Source organism: Mastigoproctus giganteus, chromosome 7, assembly GCF_048544385.1.
Source record: "Mastigoproctus giganteus isolate SK-2022 chromosome 7, ASM4854438v1, whole genome shotgun sequence".
Classification (NCBI taxonomy): domain Eukaryota; kingdom Metazoa; phylum Arthropoda; class Arachnida; order Uropygi; family Thelyphonidae; genus Mastigoproctus; species Mastigoproctus giganteus.
Window position 1 is genome coordinate 110,911,464 of NC_143581.1, and position 10,487 is coordinate 110,921,950.

General features: G+C 37.0%; 1 protein-coding gene across 1 annotated transcript in view; it reads right to left on the reverse strand.

The window, feature by feature from the left end:
• Positions 1-10,212, reverse strand: part of Shmt (serine hydroxymethyl transferase) — a 157,850-nt gene extending 147,638 nt beyond the window's left edge. Inside the window, exon 1 of the mRNA XM_090377843.1 lies at positions 9,742-10,212. The gene's annotated coding sequence lies outside the window, so the exon portion shown is untranslated. The remainder of the gene's footprint in view (positions 1-9,741) is intronic.
• Between the last annotated feature and the right edge of the window lie 275 nt (positions 10,213-10,487).

Sequence of the window (10,487 nt, forward strand, 5' to 3'; positions counted from 1 at the left end):
GTAGCTGGCATCAGATAATGGTGGATAAATTTAGCTATAGTTCAAAAAGGGGAAATAGAGCAAATATATTTAAATCCGATGTCAGCGAAAATAAAAATGGATACATTTGTGATTTAATCAGGTGACTATACCTGACCATGCAAAGGACTGCGTTTCTATACTTGTCCAAAGCTGTGTAAGAGTAGAAGAAATTTGAAAATAAAGTAAAAATATCAATCTGACAATCAAGAGCTTGCCTCAATTATTAAGGGATTCAATCAAACTTCTGCCATCGAAAAAAAAAAAAGCAAAATTGACTCCTACAAAGTATGGACATTTCATTATAAACTCTACGCAGTGTTTATAATGAAAGTTACGATAAATTTAATTCAAAAGAATTGAAGTAAACAAATACCGAAATGTCAAAAACAACATTTAAAAAATTAAAAGCGAAAGAAAGATATTTCAGAAAATCTATACCAGAAATACAAAACCGAATGGGCAGGAAATGAGTGCGAAAACACAAATAGTCAATCCGATAGCTGCAACCAAAGCGTTAACAAACAGGGACCGTTCTAAGCATTCATAATTTGTACTAATAAAACCAACGTGAGAGCTGTAAAAATAACTAATGACCTCTAAAATATAAAAAGATCTTATAACTTTTCAATTAAATCTATCGTAACTTTCATTATAAACACTGAGTAGGGACTACCTTGTCACTACTTCGTAGGAGTAATATTTCTTTTCTTTTCCGATTATTTTTACTTTATTTTCAAATTTCTACTCTTCAACAGCTTTGGATAACTATAGAAATGCAATCCTTTGATGGATGGTCAGGTGTAGTCCCCTGATGAAAAACCTGATCATGTATCAGGTTTTATTTTTGCTAACATCGGATTTAAATGCATTTGCTTTTACTCTATTTCCCTTATTGAACTATAGCTAAATTTATCCACCATTATCTGATGCTAGCTATCGTTATTTTATAGGTCACTTCTCTTAAAATATTTCTTTTATCTTTCGGCTATTACTCCTTTTTGACGTTTGGCTTTCCGTGTAACTCATATCTACATTTTTATATTTATTATAAAATTCATATATATATATATATATATATATATATATATATATATATATATATATACACACACACACACACACACACACACACACTTTGTAATAATACATATTATTATTACAAAGTAATAATATTTGTGATAAAAGAACACATGTTGTGTAGAAAAAGGCTATCCTTCATCTGTGGAACGATAAGTACACGTGCCTTGAGTGACCAGTGTTCAAGCCCGTGATTGCTGATTACGGTGCTGTTTCTTGTATTCTGTGTATCTTGTAAACTGCTCTGACCGTTTGGTCGTCCCGGAGTATAAACAGAAAATTTATTTTATTTATATGTACTTTGTATAAGCCAAATTTGAATTAATGCGGTTCTCCTGTAGTCAGAACTTGCACAAGAGCTTGCCTCAATTATTAAGGGATTCAATCAAACTTCTGCCATTGAAAAAAAAAAAAGAACTTTGAAGAAGGTAGTTGAACACATATTTCTTCGTTCTGTGGTTTGAAAATACGACTAATAATACAAATAACCTGATTACAATTCAAATGATAAATTCTGAAAAATTACGGGTTACATTTGTGTGATCAGTTGCATTCAACCTCGTTTACTGTTGTCTGCATTAAGTGAGACTTGGTCTTTATATAGAAAAGATTTATTAACATGTGCTCTCATTTTCTTTAGACTATTCATCTGATGAATTTTTTTTATCTCAGTTCCATTTAATTACCTACAAGTGATGAAGCATCATTTTCGAACTTGGTTAAACACACACAAATGATGATAGGCTTTGTGTACTATGGCCCTAAATGCCATTACACCACTAACATCCATTCATATGGGGAGTTTGCATTAAGTGAATGCCTCAGCGGGGATAAATGATAGAAAAATGTTATATCTAGAGGTACCCGTTTGTTGGGCGATGGCGAGATATAAACCCCTCTCCCCAGGCTGTTTTCAGCTTTTGCAGGTTCGCAGTATTAAATCTACCAGGAGAGAGAGTCACGCAAAATAAGGTAGGCGCCTCGGTAGCCAGGTGGGAAGGAGCAGCAGTGCGTAGCACACGCTTCTTGATTAAACCGGGGTTCGAGCCCGTCACCACCAAATACGGAGGATGCGGAAAGGTCAGGGAATGACCACCACATATCCCCGCAGCAATATGGCCTTAGTTGCTAATGCTCCTAAAAACCAAATAACAAACAATAACAAACAAGAAAAATAAGGTAAGAAAGCGGGAAACTGACTAAGTATTTACTTTTCAACATAATCACCAAAAACATTTGCATTGCTGGAAACTCGCTACGTAAAGAGAAGGCGGGTGCCAATGAAAAAATTACGTATAAATGGAAACATCTTCGTTTATCCCTAACAAAGCAGTTTAAGTGTGTGCTGTCAGCATAGAAAATTTTTCCTCAGGCTGTTATGGCACTCCTCATATACCTTTTCAAAATGCCTAGAGATGCAGAGAACGCTGCATCGTATTGTACACTGAAAGGACAGAATTCATGGGATACCTGGTTGCTGGGAAACGCGACGCTGTTTCCCCTCTCGCTAGTGGACGAACCCACCGCTTGGCAGGCATATAGGAACACTGGTTCACTGCATTCATGTATACGGTAATTTGATGTCAGTATGGATAAACGTCGTGAGTTAACCGACTTTGAAAGAGGGATGATAGTGGGTGTCCGATGCATGGGTTACTCTAGCGGAGGTGGTACAGAAACTGCACAATCCCCGTTCGACAGTATCAAGAATACGCCATTTCTGGAATAAAATCCCACTGTGGGCAGAGAAAGTGGCGGGATGAACGTAGCCGTCGACGTCTCTCGCATTATTTCAGCCAACCAGAGCGACAGTGGCACAAATCACCACCAACTTCAACGAGGGAGGTGCCAGAAATGTCTCCACCAAAACCATCAGGCGATCATTAGCTGCAATAGATTATGGGAGCTGCCGACCCACCAAAATCTCATTGCTAACACCATAACACAGAACTCTACGCCTCAACAGGGCGAAAGAACATCGGCACTGGACCTTTGATGATCGGAGACGGGTCTCCTGGTCCGATGAGTCCCGTTTCCAGTTATTTCGAGCGGACGGGAGGGTGCATATCTGACGGAAACCGCACGAAGCAATGAACCCGTAATGGTCTGGAGCGTGTTCAACTGGCACACGTTGTGACCTCTGGTACGTCTAGACGCATCTCTGAACGGTCCAGGTTACGTGTCCATCCTTGCAAGCCATCTGCTCATCGTGCACCCACAGGGCAATGGACTCTTCCAGCAAAACAATGCGCCTCCCCACAGAGCTGTGGTGACTAGAGCATAGTTCGAAGAGCATTCCGCAGATTTTGCCACCACGTAATGGCCTCCCCGTTCACAGGATATGAACCCTGTGGAACATCTTTGGGATGCTGTGGAAAGGTCCGTTCGAGATTTGGATTCTCCCCCCAGGAATGCAACGGAATTATGGACAGCGGTGCAACAAGCATGGATGGAAATACCTGTGGAATGCTTTCGTGAACAGTGGATTCAATGCTTCGTCGTGTGACTGCCCTTATTCGGGCGAACGGTGGGCCTTCCTGTTACTAGGTAGGTATCCCATGATTTCTGTACACTTCTGAAAGAACTGCGGGACTCATTTCTCAGAAACATGCCCGAGTTGTTGAGACAGCCTCAACTATGTTGCGTGAGAACGGAAGACCGATTATAGCACGTGTAATCTATGGAATCATTAATGATTTGGGGTTGAATTTCTGTTATCCTCCCTACACTCATGCCTTTTACCCGTACCGATTTCAATTTGTTTCGTCCACTTAATAGCTTGATGCAATTTTCCTGGCGATGCGTAGGTTGAAAATAACGTTCTTCACTTATTACTTCAATCGGCATAAAGAAATGTTTAAACAATATTTACGAAAATATACTCGTTTTAATAAAAATGATGCGACCAAACCATTTGATTTGCGTGTTCTCTGCTCTTTTGTTTATACAACAGCTGGGTGGCGTTTAACGCGTGACTAGTCACGTGTTGGCTTTATAACGACGCCTTCTTACACAGCAGGTTTCCAAGAATTTTTGGTTATTATGCTGGAAAATAAATACTACGTATTAGTCAGTTTCCTGCTTATTTATCATTTAGCTCCCCTGAGCGTATCAAGAATAAATATGAACTCTAATACACCAATATAAAATTTTAATAAAACTCGTTTGTTTGTTTATAGGAGCATTAGCAACGAAGCATATCCCCGGAGCAACCATATTGCTCCGGTGATCATTCCCTGACCTTTCCGCATCCTCCGTATTTGGTGGTCACGGGCTCGAAGCCCTGTCTAATCAAGAAGGGTGTACTACGCACTGGCTACGGAGGCACTTAATAAAACTCGTAAGTTGTACTAATCGCCGTAAACGCTGCTAGTCAGTAGATCATATATTTTTGTGTAAGGGGAAAAATGTTTAATACATTTGTTTCCGGTATGCCACATTAACGTGTGCTGTGTGTATACTAGTGCAGTACGCGAGTTCCTGATAGCAGTTGGTGCGGCTTTCTAGCACTGAATTTGACTCCTAAAACGGCAATTGGGTAAGAGCACCAGTCATTAAATAACAATACACAATTCTCTTTTGGGAGTAGTGCTGCTCATTTGTAGTCCAGGTTGGGGCAATTTGTAACGATTTGCTTTGTTTACCCTTTTTTGTTCCAAACCTGGTTTGCCTTTTCAGCTATGAGCAGAAATGGCTGTTTAGAACTATTTGTTCGTAATTTATTTCTTACTTCCGTAGCCAGAAGTTCGTTAACTAAATTTTAAATTACATTACATACTTCTCAAAAATTATAAATAACTCATATTTTTAACAGATAAATGTAAATATTGAGGAGATAATCACGTTGACAAAGGTGTTTATAGATATTTGGGTACAATTTTATTCAAGGGCTGTTTATAAGTTGAGTAATTTCCTTACATTCCAAGGGAGTAGGAAAAGAATGGTGTAACAGTTGTTACACGTGCTATACAAAGAATATTCGCTTCAAAGAAAGGCTCTGACTGTCTTTATTTTGCAAATTCATTTTAAAGGGAAGACGTATAATGAACATATGTACAACACAGGCTAAGTTACGTTATTACAGTCCATTTACTAGAGAAGTAGGGTACAACCAAACTAAATCATTTAACAATATGGCACAATATTTATAATCAAAAGGAGTTAATAGGTATGCTCCCATGGCTTCTAGTGATATGTTGGAGATTTTTCTTAATGTTAATTCAATTTATTTTGAAATTTTGTTGCTATAAAATATCAAGTAAGTGCAGTAGAACGGATAAAAACAACCAGTAAAATGAAGTGTTTTATACGTTATCTTGAGAAAATAAACATCACATAACACTTGCAATACTTATAAAACAACAATATTGTACACTCAAAAAAACATAAAATTGTAATGTACAGAACAAATCTACATCCAAATAAACAAGTGGAATAATTCTCTTCGCACATAAACTGCGCGACAGTAACTTAATTACAATCATTAGCGTTGTTTATATTCAGCAAATTCTTATAAATATTGTACTCAGTTTCTTCAAGGCATTTAGACGATATTAAAATGTTTTATGAAATATTAGCGATCAGTGTTGAATCCAGATCCGCCTCATTGAGGAGGATTTATAAACATTAAGCGGATTCAATTTTCAGAATCATTTTTCTCTCCGGAGAAAAATTATAAACGACGAGCAGCGAGGGAGCAAGCATTCTTGGTTCGAAGTAGGATTTCTTTTCTTCCTCTTAAATTTAACTACACCTTCCGGGGGGAGGGGGAGGAAGTGTTTGTGCCACAGAAGAACATTCTATAGGACTACTCTTGGAACCCCAAAATATTAGTGACGATTATTGGTTACTTCTGGTACCTGTATTTTGTTACAATACTACGACGTTGCACCTATTTATGATTTCTTTGCTTCCACGAAATATAGTATTGAAATTGTACAGTAGAACTTATGTTATTCCTGAAAGAGAAATTTGCCTTAAAGAAAAAAAAAAAAATTCCGTTAACAACTCGGGTAGAAATACAAAAAGAGTTTACAACTAGTCATTTGACAAAAGTATTATCGCTAACCGTACTTTTGATCACGTGGATTCAAAGCCCAGCCAACTCATGCACAGTACTGCACTCTTAGAATGAACATTCGGCTACGTCAAGCCTAATACAGTAAGTACTCTTCTTGAAGCTTATGTATTGCCTTTGGTATTACATGCCCAACCAAGCATATAAACTGAAAAATTACTTATATTAATTCTGCATAACAGTAAATCATAAGCATTCCTAATTAGACACCTTAATTAGAAATACAAAGAAATATTTAATTAAATTAATCCATCAGTTTAATGTTAATTTGTCTTTGGTACTTCGATATGTCGAAAGCCGTTATCTGCAGTTTTGTTGATATAAGAGATTCTGCTTCTATTCGGGGACGACCACGTGAGGCAGAGTCAACAAAAATTTGATGTAATTGTAAAGAATCGAGATTTTTTAAAACAGTAAAACTGAAAATAAAACACATTGTTTACGGCTATTAATGTTTTTAATATTACTGGTTTTATGAACTGCAGTCATAACTGGGAATTTGCATTAATATGGCCTACAACTTTTAAGAGTAGCATTTCTCGTCATATATCAATTAAAGCCTAAACACCTGTAGCAGGAGCTTCTTCTTCATTATTTTATTTTAGCTTTTAAAAATTAAAAAGTAAATCATATACATCACCAAACAGTGCTTGCTTAGTAAAAGCAAATCAAATGGTCAAAGTTATCAAAATAAACCATGAAAAATAACTAAGTCTTTGGGATAACAAAAATACTCGTACCACACGTGGTTTGTCAAGCTCTGGACTGTAGAGAGAGATTTCGTGCAGAGGCTATAAAACTACAGTGCTATTCTGAGAAAATGATAAATATACGTATTATGTATCTAAATATGCATTTTTTTAAAATCTGAACTGGTGTATCACTAATAACATTTTTTGGTCAGTGCGAATTTTCACATGTTACTGCAGAACTATAATTCAAGAAAGTTAATTAGGGATGATTTTCCTGATTTAAAAAATTTACTATCAGAAAATCCAATAAAGTGTGAAGTCACTGAAAAAGCAAGTCACAGACAAACATTCAGTATTTTTTTTTCAAAATATGATAAAATGTATTAAAATCGACCAGTAATTTTTCTTCTTGTCTTTTTCTCGTGTAGGATGCCGAGTATTCAGTTTTCGAGATAGTTTTTCAAAATGAGAACGTGTTTGTCGTATTCTCCTTTCGCACAAAATCAGGTTGTGACTGTACAATGAAACTTCGTTACGTAGTAAGAAATATAGGTAGACACTTTTCGTACATGGCATTGATGATTCATAGACTCCTGTTGCATCAGCAAGAAAAAAGTCACTTGAGGGAGGGGGTGGGAGATCTTTACCAGAAAAAAGTTATCATTGAAATTGATCAGTGAACTGAATGACCCTCTAAGAATCACGCGGAATGTTCTAAGAAAAAACATTTAACCCACCGGTGTCCGGCCAGCGATCAAGTAGGTGTCCATAAATGTATTCATCCCAAGTTCCTAACGTCTCGAAAATTATAGTTGCACATTGACTTTTGAGATATCCGTTTTTGGTAATATTCAGAAAATTCTGTATTTATATATCTTCCACAGTTGCTGGAGTTTAGGCGTAACAGCGAATTAGACCATATTGCGCCATTGTGTATTATGTCTATACAGGTGTGTTCGCGAGGAGATTTGCATATTGCGCGAGTTGAAAAACGCGGAATAACTCACTACTCCCTCCGCCTGAGGTCAGCTGACTGCAGCCTCGATTGAAGAGCACTTCAGAAATTCCTCTAGTCGTCGATGGTAACGAACCCAGAGCACTTCAGGACAAGTGGCGAAAACAATGTACTGGCACGGAAGACATTTTCCGCAGTATTTATCAATATTACATAATCATATAAGTATTTAATTTTCGTATTTAATTATTAAATTAAAAGGAAATAATAAGGCTAAAGGCTGAATCCTGTTTCGAAAAAAAAAAAAGAATTAATAGTAAACAATTGTTCTTGCAGCCCGATATCCTCCAGAACCTATACAGCCTTCGACTTTTTCTGATTTAACCCATTGTCCTTACAACCGTTTTTAAAAGAATCGAATTTTACAAGCTTGTGAGAGGAAAAAAAAAAAAAAAAAAAAAAACCTACTTAACTTGCTTAGATACCTACTTAAATTTGGTTTACGTTTCATTATCTTTATTGGTTTGGCGATTCTAAGTTCAAAATCTATTTTTCTTGTTTGTATTTTCCAAATATGATTTATGAGTTTAAAAAAAATATTATTCGACAAGTCTACGTATTTTAAGTATTTTTCTAATAAGAAATGGAAATTACGTTATTTAGCAGTTTGTTTGCAAGTATTTGCTTAATGCTTTTTCTATTCGCCCCTTTTGTCATTGTTCGTGGCTGTTGCAGGGCTAAGTATTAATTTTTGGTTACTACTGATTTATGCGCTTTGGTAGGATTTCTAGCCCGACCTCTTTCTGTGACTTCGCTATATTCCTGTTGGCTTAAAAACACTCTGTACTGACTTAATGCAATAAGTGAATATTGATCGATCTTCGTGATGTGCATATAAGTAATTACACGCTAGCCATGGTGTAATTAACTGGTTAGCAACTTCGGTTTATTTTGGGAGGCTCCGCCTTCTTCAGGTGAAAAGGCTGAGGATTCACAGAGGCAGAATAACTAAAATACAGTGTACAAAAAATATTTAGCGTAGAGTGTTTCTTAATATATTTTGTCAAGTGGACTATCTCCACTTATTTTACAACCCGCGTTCAACTTTCCTTTTACAGTGATCCCATAAAAAAGCACGTAGATAAGTTGGAAAAGGAATTGTCGACGCTCTGGACTTTTAAGTTGCAATTTTCAGCACGAGTGTTTTTATTATTTTATTTTTTACGAGCGCCAGCAGAGGAATGAATAAATGAGGAAGAACAAACGTTACATTAGTAAATTTTGGTGTTATGATTAGAATACACGTGTTCGAAGGGCTTAATAATCGGGGGGGGGGGGCGGAGTTAGTAGCAGTGGGTTTTCCCTCTTGAATTACTGCAGGTTTCTGTGCCCGTACAACATGCACATCGGCTCACGAACTCGCACTTATACAGACAAAACACTATTCCTGATATGTATTAGGAGTAGGCGCCTAGTATGGAGGGACAAGGTGGGGAGTTTACGTAAGGAAGCAAAAATTGTTCCTCTATTCGCAACCGCGGTTGTGGTAAAAATGGACGGCTTTTTAAATGCTCAAGAAAGAAATGAACACTACTGAAGTCAAGGGAAATTCTATAGGCGGGTAAAAGTCATTCACTATCTTCTCTACGTCGTATTCACGGTGCAACGACACTCCTTCTCATCAACAAACTGTTCGTCGAAGAAATGCGATGCTTACCTGCAGCAGTCGGCACCATATTTATGTAGGTGAAAGGTATACAGAGTGATGGAGAAGAGGGAGAGTTAGCGAATGACCTTCACGCTGCCTGTACAATTTCTCCTCACTACAGAAATGCTCAAGCTTTAGTAGCTACCCATAAAACTTATATATATTTAAAATCACAGTGCCTATCTTCATTTATTTTTTGTTTGTTGCTCACCTTTCCAGTCTCCTCGGTCTGCCATCTTTAATTCTGGTTTCGGCTACGTAACTTCTTCTGGTACTGTCCCACGGTTTGAAGCCCCTCAACCATTCCACATCTGAAGAACAATACAAGCTTCAACAGCCATTGATTGGGGAAAAAAATTATCTTAATTTACTTTCTCTACTTTCCAGCTTCTGTCGTGTCGTCAATCCTCAGCCAATCCATAGTGCGCGAGTACAACCTGTTCATAATGTGGCACATTCACATTCTCCGAAGTTTTACACTGAAATTTTCACATACACCGAACTACGGTCGACACAAGAACAATATGAAACACACACTTCAGTATTACTGTCACACATTATTCTTTCTCAACAAATATTACAGGCCTAACTTCTTACGTATCTAACGTCATTCGCTCTCTCCTATCACGGGAAAAATGTTAACCGCGTTGCCTATTGGGAGAAGTTTGCTCTTTAGCCTCGATCTTATTCCCTTGAATATTTTTTAAAATTTTATTCCGCCCCAATTTACTTATTTATAACACTCCGTTACAAATGCTTCTCCTTTTGACTTATTAATGAAATATCTGTTTTTTTTTTTACCTTGCCTAATATTAGATCGTATGTATAGCTTAGCTTAATTTTCAGCACTCACCTCTGAAAATTAAGCTAAGCTATACATACGATCTAGTTATTACATTACAGCACATAAGGACTCCTTAAAAAATCAAGAGTCAACTTGCCTAATATTTTAAAATT